The 20,786-nt window shown below is 41.8% G+C and overlaps 1 pseudogene; it reads right to left on the bottom strand.

The window, feature by feature from the left end:
• Positions 1-2,334: 2,334 nt before the first annotated feature.
• Positions 2,335-20,233, bottom strand: LOC147442240 (uncharacterized; annotated as a pseudogene).
• Between the last annotated feature and the right edge of the window lie 553 nt (positions 20,234-20,786).

Here is a 20,786-nt window from a genome sequence, read left to right as displayed (position 1 = left end):
ACCATGTCTATACAATGACAATAACCATAACCATGTCTGAACAATAACCATATATGTTTATACAAAAAAGAGACGCAGAAACGTGTCTGTGTCTCACAAAACATATATATGAAATCCACTGATGACTAGACGTCACAACCTGCACATAGGACAAGTCACAAAATTAGTATTGATATTACTTCACATATACTTATTTAATTAACTTAACTCACACATATTAACGTCTCACCTCAATCGATCAGCGAAACTCTAAGGTCTCCCAATCTACAAGCTCTCTTGAAACATCAAGATCATTCAATACTCCATAGATACCTCTGCGATATCCATTTGTCTCCTCCTAGCGTGTCGGGGCTCGATGCATTGCAAGATTTTGCATTTATACAAAAATCAAAGTAATAAGAATACATGATTCATCACGTTTAAAAAAACGCCATAGATAGGTTTAGATTGAAAACTCACAAACTCATAGCGAAAGGTGTCGAAGCCTCCGTTGCCAAGATAAGATGTCCCCCTAATCATTTGTCATATCTGCGCAGCCTGATGCTGTTGTCTGAACCGCGTGTCCGCTTCATCCTCCCTGATCTGTTGTCACGTCTCGTGTGGGATGTTCGAAGCCTTCGGCGAGCCGGTCCTCAAAGCCTGCCAAGCTACATCTCGTCGATGTTTCACGATGTCCCGTGCAACACACTTGATCCACCTTCTTAGAGGATCCTTTGAACCCGGAGCAGGCTAATACTCTCTCATGATGGTCTCCACTATATAATTGATTTTGTCGCGATTGTGCTTAGGCGAAGGCGTCAGAATGCGGATCAAAAATTACAGCTCCGCGAGCTGGCGTATCCGCTGTCTCATCTCAGTCCCAACTCTATCCATGTCAACAGAACCATCTGCCCGTATAGTATAGAGCTTGCAGGCACTAGGATCGTGTGTCCCCCAAGGTGTCCGAGGTGTGCTAACAAGTGTGTCAAGAGGTGTGCCTGGGTAGGACGGGGATCGTGAGCGAGGAGGGGTCAAAGCATCTGTGGATCCTCCTCCATCGCAACCACCACCTCCACTTAACGATCACTGAGATCGGCGAGTGCGCATGTGCTACGGAGATGAGAACGTACCCGCCTCTACCACACCCCTATTTTTTGAAGCGGTGTGATGGGAGACCTCGCAGTCGTCGTACCCGTAGGCATCCTCCCCCCATAGGCGTCCCACCTATAGGTGTGCCCCCATAGGCATCGGACCCTTGGGTGTGAAGCTCAGAGGCGTAGTATCCGTGCCTCTGGCTACCCAGTACTGAGACGCATCTACCATTTGACTGGGCGTCATCCGTGTGACGAAGCCCATAAATGCATCTGCACTCATAGAAGCGGGATCTGGAAACTGGTCTGCCATACTAAAGTTCTGCACACAAAGAAAGTAAAAGAAAGCTTCAAACCACCTTTATTTAAATTAACTTTAAGCTTAATTTTAAATCAACGTCTTCACACAAACACTTACAGGCCTAGGTCTCAACGAGTGAGGACTCATCGATAAGATCTTACACCGTATCATCGTCTATCTCTAATTGCGGACATAACTCTACCCCAACTCATTATGGAAGATTGTCTTCATCCATTGCATCTTCATCTACAAGTGTCATATCTGCCTTGTCTACGTCATCCCTCGTATATCTGTAAGCTTCCTCTGCCATACCTTTGTCCATCTCATCTATTGTCACAGTACTATCTGCATCATCTAACCGACTTTCCTCTAGGAGCTCTTTCCCTTCAAATACTTGTTTATTTCTTGGAGCAACCTGAACCACAAACCACCATTGTCGCTCTCGAGGGTTCGATACAAAGACCACTTGCTTGCAATGTTCGGGGAGAGCAAATGTGTCGCTCGCATCTGTCCAAACCTTTGTAGAATCTATTTGCACAAGCTTGTTAACATCTCTGCGTACCGTTGCATTGCGACCAGAAGTAATCACCTTGAACCACTTCACATCCAACAAAACATCTCAAACTGCCTGAAGCTGACTTTCAGGATATCTGACACCAGACCACAGTAACCCAGGTTGCTAGTGCTCTCATTCATGTCTCTAGCACTAGCCCTGCTCTTTTGCATAAAACTAACCATTACCCCACCGTCAAACTCTGAAATCACCCTTTTAACTTGTCGCTCCTCGCTTTTTAGCAATACCCATGGCGCTCTTGGAAGCTTTGTTTGGCCAGCTGCATTGGTGAAAGGCCACAGCTCTGGCATCTTTCCAACTGACTGCAAATCATCTCCTGAAGTCCTACATATATTAAAGCATGATCCAGGACAAGGCAAAGTGCTTGCGAATAGCGAGAATTTTGTAAATCAAGAACCATTATCAGAAGCTTCTCTATATCCTGGCCAATCATGCATAGTCCACATAAGAAGTCCATGGATCCTTGCATGCTGTTGTCCTATTGGTTCAACCGCATTTGCTATGTTGATCCCATGCCACAACTCCTGGAGCTCGTCAACTCGTGGAGCTAGATAAACATCCATGTTGTTTGCCTTGCACTTACCAGTCACAATCAAGCTTAATATTGAATGACCCTTCTTGATGGCAAGCCACGGCGGGAGGTTCTAATTGATAAGGCGCACAGGCCAAGTGCTCCATGACGAGCTTCTCAAGCCAAATGGATTGAGTCCATTTATTGCCATGCCCAAATGCAAATTGCGTGGTTCACTCTTAAAATGTGGCTAGGTATCTTCAATGTGCCTCCAAGCCTTTGAATCAGCGGGCACCCTAAATGTTGCATCAGTGGATCTATTCGTAGAATGCCATCGCATCAAATTTACAATGGAACCACAACGAAACATGCTTTTTATCCTAGGAATAATAGGAAAATGCCGCAACACTTTAGCTTTTGACACTGTTTCTCCAACCGCATCTTGTTTGTAGCTCATTGCTCCGCACTTAGGACACGACAGACAATCTGGAAATTCATTGCGAAAAAGAATGCAATCATTTGGACATGCATGAATCTTGTTGTAGTCCAAGCCAACTAAGGTCTATAGTTGCTTTGCGTCTGGCCTAGAGGGGGACATTTCATTGCGAGCCGGGAGAACTTTCTCTCGCAACAGCCTATATAAGCCACATTAAATTAAAAATATCCCCAAGCATGACTGTTGCAATCGGAAAATCTCTTTTGTAAATTACGTACCTAAACAAGGCAGTGACGCTTGCATCTGACCACCCGTACACTGACTGAAGATTCAAAAACGCCAGACAAGTACGAAGCACATATATTTTGGCGCCTTCATAGATTGGTTGACGTGCCTACTTCCTCAACATGTCTTCAGGAGATAGGCGCACGGCTTCTGGTGCTGCTTCGTTAGCGTTCTCCTCGCTTTTTTGGAAGAAGGCATCTAGCAATTTCTCCATGCCGTCATCGTCTGTAAGCCCTTTTCTGCTTCCATCCTTGGTTCTATATTGGTCGGACCTTCACGCATAATCCTTTCTCTCTCTCTCTCTCTCAGATGTAGGTGTTATGGTCGCGAAAATCAATGCCCGTTCCGTAGGAGTCGTATCGTAGATTCTGTACTATTTCTCTAGCAAACTCTCCGTACTTGTGCACATGCTCATTACATATCCTACGCATGCGTAGGATTTGATACTTGCAGAGCGTGCACGAGCATGCAATATTTTCCTCCATGTTAGTTGATGACGTTGCCATCTACAATGATTATGAATGTTGTTTTAATATATATACTCCTCACAATGTAAACTACCTCGCAGTCTCTAGTCTTGCCCGATCTCCATATACCTCGGTCCAGAGGTGTACGGAGATCAGGACCACCGGATCAAAATCTTGTCTTTATTGGTCAAATCCTATATGGGTAGACACATACGTACACTCCCAAGTGTACATGGCAATGCATGTAGCGAGAAAAACCCCTTTGCCTCTTTTAGTTCCATAGTTTCTTCTAGAGGGAGAGAGAGAGAGAGGTAGAGAGAGTTTCTGTCCTTTTCACACACTTGGTCAGCCAACCTAACTCTTTCACGCCGACTTTCTCTATCTACTATCTATCTCTCTCTCTCTCTACCTCTGTAGCTATCTCTAGTTAATTCTCTCTCTATATATATATCACTCTCTAACTCTCTGTTTCTCTCTCTCTCTCTCTCTCTCTCTCTCTCTCTCTCTCTCTCTCTCTCTCTCTCTCTTTCTCGCTCTACGTACCCTATCTCTCGTTCTTTCTCTCTTGATCTCGCTCTCGCTATCTCTCTTTCTCTTTCTCTCTCACTCTCTCTATTTAATTTCCTCTGTGTGTGTGTGTCTCTCTCTCTCTCTCTCTCTCTCTCTCTCTCTCTCTCTCTCTCTCTCTCTCTCTCTCTCTCTCTATGTACCCTATCTCTCGATCTCGCTCTCGCTATCTCTCTTTCTCTCACTCTCGCTCTCGCTCTCTATTTTCCTCTCTCTCTCTCTCTCTCTCTCTCTCTCTCTCTCTATATATATATATATATATATATATATATATATATATATATATATATATATATATATATATATATATGTCATAATAATCAATATCTAATTCTCCTAAATGATTTTCTCATATTAAACTGATCATTTAATGTGGGGAAGTCCCAAGGGAGAAAAAGCTAGAATATTGGTTAACACTAGGTTGGTAACTTAACAGGACATAAAAGTGTCCTTTCAGGGTTTTGAAAAAAACCTCCAAAACCATAGTAGATCCACTCATTTTGTAAAATCCTTTCATGAGGTTATAGTTCAAGGCCTACTACACATGGAAAAAATAAGAAACTTGTAAAATTTCTCATCTTTTGGTTACACCAAGCCTCCAAAGTTGATGGACCAATACATTTTCATCAAAACAGTCATTTCTTACGTTTTGTTACACTAAAATAAGATTAGGGATTTTTGTAGGACTTGAGATAAATTCCCTAGTTAACTTCAATGGGTTGGTGATCAGAACATACACTACAAGAGGTTGTGTGCTCTTGTGACGCTGTTAGCGACGGAAATACACTGGGTTTTTATAACCCCCGGCGTCGCTAAAACCGTCGCTACGGGAGCGTCGCTATATGTGTCGCTATAGGCGTCGCTAAATGCGTCGCTATAAGCATCGCTATATAGAGACGCTCATAGCGACGGTTATAGCGACGTTTACACAGAAGACTATATCGACGCTACAGAGCCATAAATAGCGACGGTTATAGTGACGCCAGAGAGAATTTTTTTTTGGTGACAGGGCATTGAATGCCCTGCCACCCATCAACCATATTGTACTTGATTCACTTTTTAAAAAAAGTGTAAGGGTAGATAATAGACCCAAAATAGTCACCCACAAGACGCATTGTTTGCAAAATTGACAAGCGTAAAATTGACAATTGTACATATCATAGGCAAAATGAATTGATTGGCAAATGTAATAATGACAATTGTACAACATCATAGACATAAAGAATTGATTGGCAAAAGGAACTGTGGTGACAAATTTAATAATATACATGGTTCAAAAAGACGTATAAAATCCGTCTCATGATACATAAGCTATGAGAAACCCTAAACTAATGCTATCTAGCTACGGCTAAACTGACGTCGTCTAGTCAGACGTCTCATCGCGTCCAAGTGGCGTATCTGTCGGATTCTGCAAAAAAAGACGATAAGACAGCTTTCAGTAAGTATAAACATATAACGACATTTATAAAACAATACAAAAAATAGAAAAGAGTAAACCCTAATACTAACCATGCCGCCAAGAGAACTGAGAATGTTCATCAGGGCGTTTAAGCCCTTCCTGCCTGCGTACTCGCGCTCGTACGGTGTGGGATCACGTCCTATCATCGACCATTGTCAAAACATACAAAGATTTCATTATGTTAGAATTAAAAAACTCATATATATGATTGCTCCTCACTCACTATTTTTTGTTTTGCCAAAAGAAATAGGTACAAAAAAGTTGAATTTATACCATTCTGCAAACCTGTCATCAAACTTTATATCGCCACGCTCAATACAAATAATATATGCATGTTTTCTTAGTTCCCTATTGTCCTTTAGGTTCATAAGGAGCCATGGAGCATGTCAAAAGAATAATACATCTCTACCAAGGGGAATCTTGGGGACAAACATGAAGTGCTAAATACAGCAAACATGAAAAAACTGGGTTCAACATTATGAGTTGCAGAATCCCATTGAAACTATTCAATATCTAGCCAAATTTGATCCTTATGACTATATATGGTTACTACCTACAAAATGCATGTAGTTGTCAAAAGAAACTAACAATGTTTAAAAAGCTATACTTCATATACTAGAATGTTTTGTTTTCTTCTATAATTGAAAAAATCAACCATTGTTGTCTACTAAGAAAAATAGGGTATTGGGTGCCCCAAAACTCAAGGAATATTAGCTTTATGTTACAATATGTGACATAGAAAATCAAAATTGCATTTGGATATCATGAAAGCCACCAAAAAAAACATAGAAGAGCTAAAATTGGCTAAAAAACAGGATTTGACAATTTTTGTAATTTGGTCATAACTTACAACTTTAACATTTATTTCTCCCTAGAAGCATCATGACATGTTGAGGACTACTAAACATAGTTCTCTAGCATTATATGTTAAGTATGGAGCCTGATTTACCCTTGTAATTTTCTGTGGTAAAAACGCACATTTGTAAGGCCCCCATTATGAGGAGAATCCATCGTGCGTGAAGGAAAATCACTCACCGGAAACCAAAATTTTCATGGACAAGAATCAGGGGCAATTTTAAAGGCCTCGGGGGCGGAGGCCCCCGAGACTTTTTTTCGCCGGAATATTCTTTTTCGTCGGAATATTATGGCCGGACGGCGGCCGGAAAGTGGTCGGAAAACAACCGGTCGGTTGGCCGGTGGCCGGTAGTCAATAGCCGATGGCCGGTGGTCGGAAGTCAATGGCCGGTGGCCGGTGGCCGAATTCAATGGCCGGTGGCCGAATTCAAAAGCGGACTTGTCTTCTCAAGGGCGGCCACACATGGGTGGGTTGGAGAGTCCGATTTGGACTTATTCGCACAAGGGCGGCTACACATGGCTGTCTCTCATAAGAGAGGGCAGCCCTTCTGGCCTATAAAAGGAGGCCATTTCTACACACATTTCATAGTGTGAAGTTGATGCAACAAGGTGAGTGTGAGGTGGTGAGAGTGAAGCAAGGAGGGAGCTCCATTAAGGATATAATCCCTTTGTAAACTACTTCTTGTTTTGAAGTACTAAAGCCATTGAGTGGCTGCTTTCCCGTGGACATAGCCCACATTGGGTGAACCACGTATATCGTGTGTACTCTCTCTCTCTCTCTCTCTCTCTCTCTCTCTCTCTCTCTCTACTCTATAATCTCGTGTATATAAATCTGTCTCTCTCCATTAAGTAATCTACTCAATTATCTATTTAGCTACGTCTTATTTCCTAACATTATAGACCTCACAAACATGAACTCTAGAGTAGTATAGTTGCAAAAAGTTGAAAAAAGCAAAAAACAGGACCGGTTTTTTCACACAGTTTAGGTTGTGAAATGTTGTGCAAGGACAAGGTTAAAGATCGAATTGATATTCCTAAAAAATGTCGAGTTTTTTCCAGCTCATGAGACAACTTTCTAGATAGATAGCACCTCAAAATCCATTTTGAAACTCTTGACATAATTCAAGGAAAATGGTCACTTAACAGGATATAAAAGTGTCCCATTACCAACCTAGTGTTAAGCTAGCAGACCAGCCACAGTAGGGATCCAAAGGAGGGAAAATAGGGATCCAAAGGGGGGGACACCTGCAAAAGAGCCATGTGCAACAATGGGCTAAAAAGACCCTAAGGTTCAGCCCATTAAGACTTCCAAAATGCTAAGGTTCCAAAATTCAAAGGTTGTGTGCAAAGGGTTAAAGCTTAGGGGGAATTAGATGCTTTGTGTGCTCTCCAAAGTCAATGCATATCCCTACATGGGAGGGGGCGAGCCCTTCTTCTAGGGGATGGGAGAGAAAGTCACACACACACACACACACACACACACACACACACACACAGGCTCCCTTTACACAAAGGGAATTAGGGACACATGTCAGCTCCCTAGCCCAGATGCCCACAAGGTGTGCCCAATTCCTATAGGATGACCCTTGAAGTGGACCAATGAGAATTAGGCTAGAGTAAATTTAGCCTAATTAATTTGAAAACACTTAATAAAAAGAACCAATGAAAATTAAGTCTCCTGGATGATTATTGGACAGCCTGAGAAGGGGTCCAATAGGAATTGAGCAGCCCAATGGGCTACTTAATTGCTATTGGTCAGAATGGGGAAAGGTCCAATGGGGATTTAATTCATTTAATCAATTAAGTTTAATTGATTAAGCTCTCACAAAAGGGGAAAGGGGGACACATGCCAGAAGGCTATCACTTATGCTGCTTATTAGCCATTGGTTGAGGTTGGCATTGTCCAATAGGGAGCTTGCAAGAGCAAATAGCAAGGGGGCTCGCCCAAGAGAGAGAGAGGGCTGATTTTTGCAAGGCATTATCACACACACACTCACACAATCTCATGTGTGAAGAAAGAGAAGACTATCTCTTCCCAAGCTTTAATGGAGAGCTCATCACCTACTCCAAGCTTGTGAGATAGAAGCCTACATCAACATACTCTTGGCTTGTGGATGCAAATCCAACCAAGAGCCAAGATTCAATGCATGCTCATCTCCTCTACCAATCTAATCACTAAGCTAAAGCTATGCTAATATGAGTGATTATGTGAGGAGATGTACATCTTTCTCGTAAGATACTCCTTCTTCCTCTCAATCTACTCTCATACCCTGCTAGCTCTCACCATCTTCGAAGGTGTGTGAGGTCTTGGGTCTGAGAACGGGGATAATTCACGTTGTGTTTGCTAAGTGTTTTGCTTAGTGCATGAAGCTTTCATCTTCATTGCACTAGCTAGTCTTGAAGGAACCCAAAGAATTGCATTGTACAATGTCTCTCTTGATGGGAGAAACCATAATACAAAGCCTTTTGGAGGGGGGACCGGCTTCATGCAAATCCGGTCCTCAACTGTTGTCAATAGCTTAATTTCTCTCTCTTTTGAAAGTATTGTTGATGCTATCTAACTAGGTGTTATGCGTTTTGTTGCTCTCTCCACCCAATCACTCTTGTAATTCTCATTAGGAATCTATTCTAATGAAATGCCCACTATGTTCATGCTAATTTCTGCTACACATAAGTGTTTAGACCATTAAATGTTACATTCGTATGAGAGCACAAGGTTTCTCTTTTCTTGCTCAAGAAGGGAGGTCCTCAAGCTAGCTACAAATGGTCCTCAAGAAAAGTTCTCACAAATTGCGGGACCATTACATGACCTAACAAAGAAAAGCGTAAGGTATACATGGTCTGCTAAGGAGAACAATGCTTTCGAAAAGCTTAAAGAAAAGCTTATCTCTCAACCTGTGCTTACACTACCGAATCTCTCAAAACCATTTGAGGTCCAATGTGATGCTTGTGGTGATTGCCTTGGAGCTGTTTTACTCCAAGAAGGGTATGCCATAGGCTATGCGAGTCGAAGGCTCGACCCTGTTAAGCAAGATCTAAGCATATATGAAAAGGAACTCCTTGCAGTTCTACATGCCTTAAACTCATGGAAGCACTATTTATTGGGGACTCCTTTCATTCTGCGAACGGATCACCAAAGTCTTAAGTACTTCATGACGCAGACCAAGCTCTCCGACAAACAAATGAGGTGGGCAAATTTCCTTTCGCAATTTCATTTTCATATTGCTCACATTTCTGGCAAGCATAATCAAGTAGCTGATGCACTCTCAACACGGCCGAGAGTGAATGCAGTTTCCATAGCAACTCACAATGATCTATCTTCAATGATAGATGAGTATGCTATTGATCCCGATTTTAGAGATGTGATTTCAGCCCTTGCATTAGGAAAGAAAGAAGAACCATTTACCTTACAAGATGGTTATCTTCTCTATGGCAATAGACTATGCGTTACTAACTCACTATGTGAGAAAGTAATGTATGAATCTCATGCTCTACCTTATGTGGGGCATAGAGGGATTCAGACTACCTTAAAGGGAATTGAAACATATTTCTATTGGCCTACCATGAAAGTGAACATACAAGAGTATGTTTCTAAATGTGTGGTATGCCAAAAGACAAAATATGATAGAGGGAAGCAACTTGGACTGCTTCAACCCTTGCCAATCCATAATTCACCATGGGAGAGCATATCCATGGATTTTATCTTTGGATTGCCTAAGTCTATATCCATGGGAATACGGGAATATGGACGATAGTAGACAGGTTCAGTAAACAAGCTCATTTTATACCTGTCAAAAAGACTATCAAAGCCCATCAAATGGCAACCCTCTTCATTTCACAAATTTTCAAGTACCATGGCTTGCCAATGTCCATAGTGTTGGATAGAGATCCTAGAATGACCAATAATTTCTGGAAGGGTCTCTTTGAGAATTTAGGGACAAGGCTAAACTTCTCTTCGGCCTATCATCCACAAACGGATGGCCAAAGTGAAATAGCTAACCTAACCATTCTCGATCTACTAAAAGCCTATGTAACGGGAAAAGCACATTTCGAGGTAATTGAGGGAAGATCAAAAAGTCCCTTGCTACTTAAGGTACATGGGAAGATCTACGCTGCAGATGAGTATAGTCGAGACCTACAAGAATCTTTTCAAAAGATTAAGGATGCTATCTCTATCTCACAGCAAAGGCAAAAGACTACTGACAAGCACAGAAGAGCCCAAGTCTTTAAAGAAAACGATTGGGTCTTGTTTAAAATTCCCAAGGCTCGATTAAGGCACACGACGGGCAAGAATCCTACGGGCCACCAAAAGTAGTATGCTAAACTAGCAAAAAGGTACTATGGTCCCTTCCAGATTCTTAGGCCAATCAATGAGATGGCCTATCAACTCAAGTTGCCAAATCATTGGCTCATACACAATGCTTTCCATGTGAGCCTATCAAAGCCTTACAAAGAAGATCCACCTCAAGAACCAACTATTGAAGACCCACCGGAGATCGAGGACCAAGAGGAGGTGCTGCAGCCCGAGTCCATTCTCCGACATGAAGACAAGGTACTAAGAGGCGGTAAGACTATTCGACGATATCTTATTATGTTTAAGAATTATCCTTTTGAAGATGCTAGATGGATGCAGGGCATACAATTAAAGGATAACCTAAACCTTGTCAATGCTTACAATGCTTCCCAAGAGTAAGCAAATGTACAAAATGTTAAAAATGAACAAAATTTTTGTCTTATAAGACTCTCTTTTTCTTTATTGTGCACAAAAATGAAGTAGTATGCATGCTTAGATCAAGTTTGCGGAGACGACGTCTCCCAAACACCAAGTAGAGCTTGTCACTCTACTATGGAAGACTGATAGGACTAATGTGCAGACATGCTTGCGGCAGCCTCAAGCTCTCAAGCGCCAAATGGACTAGTCATCCATTGTGGAATGATGTCGTAGGGTAACATAGGGATCCTCTACCCACTAAGAAAAGGACTCATGAATATGCTTTATCTTCTCTACACCATAGTCGGAGACGACTATGATTTCAAGAGAGAGGTAATGTCATAATAATCAATATCTATTTCTCCTAAATGATGTTCTCATATTAAACTGATCATTTAATGTGGGAAAGTGCCAGGGGAGAAAAAGCTAGAATATTGGTTAAGCTAGCAGACCGGCCACAGTAGGGATCCAAAGGAGGGAAAATAGGGATCCAAAGGGGGGGGGGGCATCTGCAAAAGAGCCATGTGCAACAATGAGCTAAAAAGACCCTAAGGTTCAGCCCAGTAAGACTTCCAGAATGCTAAGGTTCCAAAATTCAAAGGTTGTGTCCAAAGGGTTAAAGCTTAGGGGGAATTGGATGCTTTGTGTGCTCTCCAAAGTCAATGCATATCCCTACATGGGAGGGGGCGAGCCCTTCTTCTAGGGGATGGGAGAGAAAGTCACACACACACACACAGGCTCCCTTTACACAAAGAGAATTAGGGACACATGTCAACTCCCTAATTGTCCAATAGGGAGATGGCAAGAGCAAATAGCAAGGGGGCTCGCCCAAGAGAGAGAGGGGGCTGATTTTTGCAAGGCATTATCACACACACACTCACACAATCTCATGTGTGAAGAAAGAGAAGACTATATCTTCCCAAGCTTTAATGGAGAACTCATCACCTACTCCAAGCTGGTGAGATAGAAGCCTACATCAACATACTCTTGGTTTGTGGATGCGAATCCAACCAAGAGCCAAGCTTCAATGCATTCTCATCTCCTCTACCAAGCTAATTACTAAGCTAAAGCTATGCTAATATGAGTGATTATGTGAGGAGATGTACATCTTTCTCGTAAGATACTCCTTCCTCCTCTCAATCTACTCTCATACCATGTTAGCTCTCACCATCTTCGAAGGTGTGTGAGGTCTTGGGTCTGAGAACGGGGATAATTCAAGTTATGTTTGCTAAGTGTTTTGCTTAGTGCATGAAGCTTTCATCTTCATTGCATTAGCTAGTCTTGAAGGAACACAAAGAATTGTATTGTACAATGTCTCTCTTGATGGGAGAAACCATAATACAAAGCCTTTTGGAGGGGGGACCGGCTCCATGCAAATCCGATCCTCAATTGTTGTCAATAGCTTAATTTCTCTCTCTTTTGAAAGTATTGTCGATGCTATCTAACTAGGTGTTATGCGTTTTGTTGCTCTCTCCACCCAAGCACTCTTGTAATTCTCATAGGAATCTATTCTAATGAAATGCCCACTATGTTCATGCTAATTTCCACTACACAAAAGTTTTTAGACCATTAAATGTTACAATATATATATATATATATATATATATATATATATATATATATCACTCTTTATTTCTCTCTCTCTCTCTCTCTCTCTCTCTCTCTCTTTAATTTATACGAACATCTCTCTCTCTCTCTCTCCCTCTCTACCACAGCAGAGCTCGTCGCTTTACACCAGAGGCATACTAATCGAATGAGCGACTGAGCTGCGGGGGGACATCCAGACGCCCACGACTGTGGAGGACTACACAACATCGACAAAGGCTGCATCAAAGCATCCATGTCACTTTGGCTCGACATGCACAACGCCCGGTTAGACTACTCACCATGGAGAAGATTGAAGCGGACCGATGTTGGATCTCCTATGATCTACCTATCCCAGCTAGCCGTTTTACCTGCTTAGTCCACACCCAGCAGTTCAGGATTCGATAATATTTTATTTTGTCATCTTGTTACTCTGACTTTGTATCAGATCCACCACATTGTAACTTTCTGTTCTCATAGGTCACTTTGGCCTTTTGGAGACGTTAATATAACATTTCATTTTCATTTCTCTTTAATTTCTATTTCTTTAATTTTAATTTTCTACGCATACATTCTCTCTCTCTCTAGCTTTTTAATTTCTTATTTACACACACACACATTTCTCTCTCTTTCTCTCTTTTATTTTCTACACACACAAACTTTTCTCTCTCTCTCTCTCTCTCTCTCTCTCTTTAGTTTCTTACACACACACACACACATTCTCTCTCTCTCTCTCTCTCTCTCTCTCTCTCTCTCTCTCTCTTTGATTACCTACACACACACACACACACACATTTCTCTCTCTCTCTCTCTCTCTCTCTCTCTCTCTCTCTCTCTCTCTCTCTCTCTCTCCCCCCCCTACATACACACACACACACGATGTAGAGAGAGAGAGAGAGGGTTCAGGGGGGGGGGAGTTTCATAATACCTGCGCAGAAGGTTTCGACCAAGAGATCTGAGCGCGTCGCAGGCAAAAATGGCCACTTATGTGCGAGTTTCCCTTTTTTTTTCTCTCAATTTTTTGCGTCGAAATCTGCGTCGATATACTTGTGGTAATATCCGTCGATATATCCGTTTCATAATACCTGCGCAGAAGGTTTCGACCAAGAGATCTGAGCGCGTCGCAGGCGAAAATGGCCACTTATGTGCGGGTTTCCCTTTTTTTTCTCTCAATTTTTTGCGTCGAAATCTGCGTCGATATACTTGTGGTAATATCCGTCGATATATGCGTGGAAAAGTATGCCCTACCACGTGTATTTCCACGTGCATATCGACGGATATTCAGATGCATATATCGACGGGTTGCAAGTACGTCGATAACCGCGTGGAAAGGTACGGCCGTCGATATATATAGCATCGATATATACTGCATCGATATCTTGATGTTATGCTGTAGTGCGCGTTTATTGTTGTCAAACCATTGCCATGAAAATTGGTGCTTTTATTATCATAGACATAAACTTTTCCCTCTCCATTTCCATTTGTTAATTCGTGGCAATGTTGATGGTTCTAAAGGTTTTCTCTTATAGTGTAATGCAGCTTATAAGAATGATATTTCTTGATTTACCTCAAGTTTTGCTGCACACTAACACATGAATATATATGCAATTGCCACTTTTATTACCGCCGCAGATGCAAAGTTTTCTCTCTCCATTTTCATTTGTTAATCCGCGAGAATGTTGGCGATTCTGGATATTTTCTCTTGTAGTGTTATAAGTCGTGTATGACTTGTTAAAATAGAAAGTTAGAATGTTTTTTGAATATTTAATTATGATATTGGTAATGGGAATGTTCAAACAAATTTTCAAGGTATTGTATATCACTACAAGAGGTTCTTCATATTAGCGACACTAGCACTGTGACGATCAAATGTTAAAATCCACGGTGTCGCTATGATCGCCGCTATAAGTGTCGTTATACTATTTGTTGCATAGCGACACTCATAGCGACGCTTATAGCAACGCCGACAGGGGTAAAAAATAAATCGAGAGCGCCAAAAACTCAAATCTCAGACTTGAGTTTTGACGCTCTAGCGAAACAGGTAAACCCGCACCTCTCCCTCTCTCTCTCTCTCTCTCTCTCTCTCTTTTTCCCCCTCCCACACACACACACGAGGAGAGGAAAGAGATCCAAATATTCTCCTTCCCTCTCTCTCTCTCTCTCTCTCTCTCTCTTTCCCCCTCCCACACACACACACGAGGAGAGGAAAGAGAGCCAGATATGCTCCTTCACTCTCATTCCTCTCATGTTCCCTTTCCCTCTTTCTCTCTCTCACTCTCAATCTCTCTCTATCACATACACACACACACACACACACACATTGTGTCTTTGTGAGAGAGAGAGAGAGAGAGAGAGAGAGAGAGAGAGAATGTACACACATTCATAAACATAAAACACATACACACACATTGAATGTACAAAAAATTACACACACATACATAAAAAACGAATGCATATACACACACATTCAGAGAGAGAGAGAGAGAGAGAGAGAGAGAGAACAAAGAGAGAGAGGGAGGGGGAGGGAGAAGACGAAAAGAGAGAGGTAAGGGGAGAAAACAAAAAGAGATAAAAAACGTTGAGCTTAAGATTAAATTAGATTTAGATTTATGTTAGATTTAAGATTATGACAAGATTTAAGATTAGGTAGGGTAGATTTAAGATTAGATTAGATTTAGATTTAGGTTAGATTTTAGGGCATGTCAGTGAAGGGGGAGTTCCAGCTAAGGGCAAGGCTTTGCCCAAAGACCAAACACTAGGTACACAACAATATGTATATTCCCATCATAATCTGACACCTATTAACTCACCCACTAACCATGTTCAATTAGCTCAGAATAACCATATGTTCAATTTGGTTAGATTTAAGATTAGATTTTGGATTTAGTTTTTATAATAAAGTCTACCTTCATGATTACGGGAAAAAATTAGAGTTAGGCCAATGGTGATCCCTCTCTTCCTCTCTACAGATGCGATCTTAAGTTGGAAAGCTTTCAATGACATGATATTCACATTGGAGGCCAACATGTAATGTGCTAAGTAATCCCTCGAATAAGGATCTTCTATGAAGAGATGTTAAGATGCTATGAATTTCTACAGCTAAAGAAGAGGCAAAGGGGTTTTGTCCACTACATGCATTGTCATGTAGACATGGGTGTGTAGATTTATCATACCCACAAATATAGGTATTGACCAATAAAGACGATATTATAACCCGGTGATTCTGATCTTTGTGCACCTCTAGACCGAGGTGTGCGGGGATCAGACATGACTAGAGAATCTGAGGTAGTTTATAGTGTGATCAAAGAGAGAGAGAGAGAGAGAGAGAGAGAGAGAGAGAGAGAGAGAGAGAGAGAGAGAGAGAGACTCAGGATGTCAATAGAAGATTAAATTTATGTCCATGTTATAAGTTTTGTACATTCATTATGAGTAGTGACGACAATGTGGGAACGTCCAACCGAAACACCTATCTCTTAACAAGGATCTTATATCCTTGTAAGCAATGCAAACATGCTGTGCGACGGACAAAGGTGTTTCTTTGCAGCACGTTCGCAAATTAGGCGAGTTTGATCTATCTATTATAGATTGAGTGGTTGCCAATTATAACTTGTTGGACTCTACCACTGGCCAACAGCTAGCAATCTTGCAACCCAATAGACGTATTCACAGGCGCTTTGGTCAAGCAGCATACGTGAGGCCACAAGATGTAGCCTTTGAGAGCTCGAAGGATGATCATGCAGACCACATTCCCAATGAGGATATGTTTGAGCCCAAGATCAATGAAATGATCGAGACGATCATGGATTCAGAAAGGCTTATCTATGATGATATGAAAAAGGAAGCCCATACACCATTGTATAATGGAGCACGTGTGTTTAGATTGAAGGCGCTCCTGGTTCTTCTCAACATGCAGGCAAATTTTGGATGGAGTGACACTAGTGTCACAACGCTTTTCAGATGATCTTTTACAATGTGTTTACTTCAATAAAAAACTCTAGATGTATAATGATCTGATAGATTACTTACACAAGTGTATCGCATTTTTTTCGATGTACTGTAGATTGCTCAAAGAGCACATACTGCCAATTGATTATGTGATGCCAGATTCAAGAGAGGAAGCAAGAAAGATCTTGTGAAACTTGGGGATAGATTACAATTTGATTCACGCTTGTCCTGACGACTGCATTCTTTTCAGAGGGGAATACATAGACATGGAGAAGTGTTTGAAATGTGATTCCAAGAGGATCGAGTAGATCTCCACGGACAAAAAAATCCACAAAAGGTTTTGCGACATTTTCTCTGCTTCCTCGCATCAAGCATTTATTCAAATGTAAGTCCATGGCCACCCTAGCATCATGGCAAGAGGAGAATAGATCTTTGGATGGTGTGTTACGGATTCCTACAGATTGCGCAGCCTGGAAACATATAGACGACACATGGTCAGATGCTCAAAATTTGCGCATAGACCTGGCTATGGATGGCGTAAATCCATTTGCTTAGAGGTCAACATCTTACAGTGTATGGCCCGTTGTCATCATCAACTACAACATTCCCTCATGGTTGACTACCAAGAAGGGGCACCTGTTTCTAAGCTTGATTGTGTCGGGGTGATATAAAGTGAAGAATATGGATGTGTATCTTCGTCCACTATTGGAAGAGCTACAACAATTGTGGATTGGCATAGAAGTGGTGGATATGAGCCGACACACAGGTCAACGGAATGCTTTGATCAGAGGAATTCTAATGTGGACCATGCATGACTATCCCGGACTAACAGAATGCTCATGTGATTTATACTCAAACTCAAACACTATAAACCTTGGTTTTTCTCAAGCTTATCTAATGTGTATGCAGGGCTTCAAACAAGCGGATACAGAGCATGTGTCACATGTGGAGACTTAATGCACGTCGGGCGCTCTCACTGAAGAAGCAAACCTATGAAGGTCCTCAAGTGCATCTTCTAGAGAATCATGAGTTACACAACAGAATTTTGGGAAGAGAGCCACCAAGGATGTCTGCACAAGAATGGTTAGAGCAGAAAGAGATGTGTGATGACGGTTTGCCCCTAGGGATGAAGAGACTCTCTCTATGGTACCAGTTACCATATTGGCACAGACTCATGATCAATCACTTGCTCGATCCAATGCACATATTCAAGAATGTGGGTAATCTGCTGTGGGACCATCTGATTGGCAAGAAAGATACTTTGGGAGCCAAAGTTGACCTTATAAATGTGGATCGTATGGAGCAATATTGGTCGCAGACAGCACACGATGGATCAAGAAGGCAAAGTAAAAGAGACCATTCGATCTATGCGGACCCCTGCTGGCATAATGCACTCGCTCCGAACGTGTTTCACTGAAAAAAGGGAAGCTTACTGGTTTGAAGTCACGCGACTAGCATAAAATGTGTCAGGTATGTTGGAAGTGGAGTATATCATAGTGGGAATTGTGTCACAAATTTGTGTGTGGACTTTAATATCATTGCTAGACATGTTTTGTAGTTTATTTTATCGGTGGCCATTGAGCGATGTTTGTCTCCTGATGTCCGTACCACAATCTACAAATTTGCGAAGTTGGTGCAATGGATCTCACAAAAGGAGATCCATGTAGACTCCATACCATTCCCCAAACTAAATGTTGTGGAGGTTGTGTGTATGTTTGAGAAACACTTTCCTACTACCATGCTAACCATTCAAGTGCATCTTCTTGTTCACATAGTTGGTGAGGTGGAAATAGCTCGCACAATATATTCTAGATGGATGTTCGGTTTAGAACATTTCATGAAAACGCTCAAGGGATATGTGCATCAAAAGGCACGTCCGAAGGGTAGCCTGGAAGAACACCTGGAGTCAAGTGCCAAATGAATTAAAAGACAGAGTCATCAGCATGCTACATGACGAGTTTCCCGTGTCCAGTCAGGATGAACGCTTCAATGAAGACCTGATGAAGATTCAAATATGCAAATACTGCAAGCACAAGCGTTCTGAAGTACAAAAAGCAATAAATCATGGGTGGAACAGATCAAGTTGTCTAGCCAAAGAAGATTGAAAGAATGCAAAGCGAACAGCTCATGAGAATCTTGACAAGTGGAAGCAACAAAAGGAGGCAACCAAAGCGCGAGTAGAGGCAGGGAGCTTGCACCACTTGGGGAGCGGCGGGTTGGCATCATTTGAGGCCAATTTTGGAAGTGTTTTTGTATTGCTCTTTGGATTTGGTAGTTACGTCTATTTGTACTTTAAATTTCTAACATAATGTATACTTTTTATGTTTTGAACATTGGTCGATGATAGGACGTGACCCCACACCAAACGAGTGCAAGTACGCGGGCAGAAAGGGCTTAAATGCGTTGATGGACATACTCAGTTCTCGTGGTGGCATGGTTAGTATTTCACTTTACTCTTTTATATTTGTTATATTTTAATGATGAGCTAAGAAAATAGATTTTTTTTGTAATTATGTTTATACTTACAAAAATTCTTCTTTTTTTTGCAAAATCTGACAAATATGCCGCTTGGACGTGATCATACGTCTCATCGCGTCCAAGCGACGTATCTGTCGGATTTTGCAAAAAAAAAACAATAAGGCTTTTTGTAAGTATAAACATATAATTACAAAAAAATCTATTTTCTTAACTTATTATTAAAATACAACAAATATAAAAGAGTAAATTGAAATACTAACCATGCCACCGCGATAACTAAGAATATTGTCCCTCAGGACGGTTAAGCCCTTTCTGTCCGCGTACTCGTGCTCGTAGGTGTGGAGTCACGTCCTATCATCGACCACTGTTCAAAACATACAAAGAATACACTATGTTATAATTTAAAAGTACAAATCGACGTAACTAACAAACCTAAAAAGCAATGCAAAAACACTTACAAAATCGGTCTCAAATGATGCCCATCCACCGCTCCCCAAGTGGTGCAAGCCCCTACCTCTACTCGCACTTTGGCTGCCTCCTTTTGTTGATTCCACTTGTCAGGATTCTCGCGCGCTGCTCGCTTCGCATTCTTCCAATCTTCTTTGGCCAGCCAATCCGGTCTATTCCACCCATGCTTTATTGCTTTTTGTACTTCAGAACGCTTGTGCTTGCAGTATTTGTGCATTTGAACCTTCATCACGTCTTCATTGAAGCGCTCATCTTGATTTGACACGAGAAACTTGTAATGGAGCATGATGATAACTATGTCTTTTAATTTATTTGGCACTTCACTCTAGGTGTTTAGTATGTAGTGTCGAAACATACTAAAGAGCAAAGGCCGCGCATGCGCGAGGTCACCTTCTTGCCTTCCTCATCCAAGATGATGCCGCCGTTGATGTCGACCGAGTACGGTAAGTCCTCTTGCCTGTGACGTGTGAACCTGGGTGTCTTGGCAGGGGTCTCGAGTGGTATCTCTAGTGGCGTCTCCATGGGGGGTACGGACGTCAGGTGTCTCCACTGGAGTCTGGGCCCTGAAGCGAGGAGTGTTGATGGGGTGACTCCCAGAGCAGTAGCTAGAGGTGTGTAGCCAGAAATGGCCAATAGCTATAAAAAATATGATGTAGATGATGATGGCGTAGATGGTATGAGGCCGGGCAAAGAAGGGGAAGGTAAGGAGCCTCGTGGAACATGAGGCGGTGTCGAGGCATCAGTGGCGGCATCCCCACAGTAACCGCCGCCGCCACCACTAGAGCATTGTTGTGCCGTGACACGTGTATAATGTGAAACTAAAATCTCTACCTCACTCTTGATGCTTTTTTTATGTAGGACCAAATGCTATGATGTACAGTGTGATATATGCGAACATAGATGCCACGATTGCAGTCATGTATATACCTTGCGGGGATAGCGAGGCCCTAGACGTGGCACTGTGGCATGCCTTTTCACATAAATATATTCCTATTTTACTTTATAAATTTACAAATGTCAAGTGTATCGAAGTGGCATGCTCGTTTTGCCTAGGAAGTTCAATGCGGGCGATCTC

Source organism: Adiantum capillus-veneris, chromosome 14 (genome assembly GCF_014529385.1).
Source record: "Adiantum capillus-veneris isolate H3 chromosome 14, ASM1452938v2, whole genome shotgun sequence".
NCBI lineage: Eukaryota > Viridiplantae > Streptophyta > Polypodiopsida > Polypodiales > Pteridaceae > Adiantum > Adiantum capillus-veneris.
This window is presented reverse-complemented; position numbering and strand designations above follow the sequence as displayed.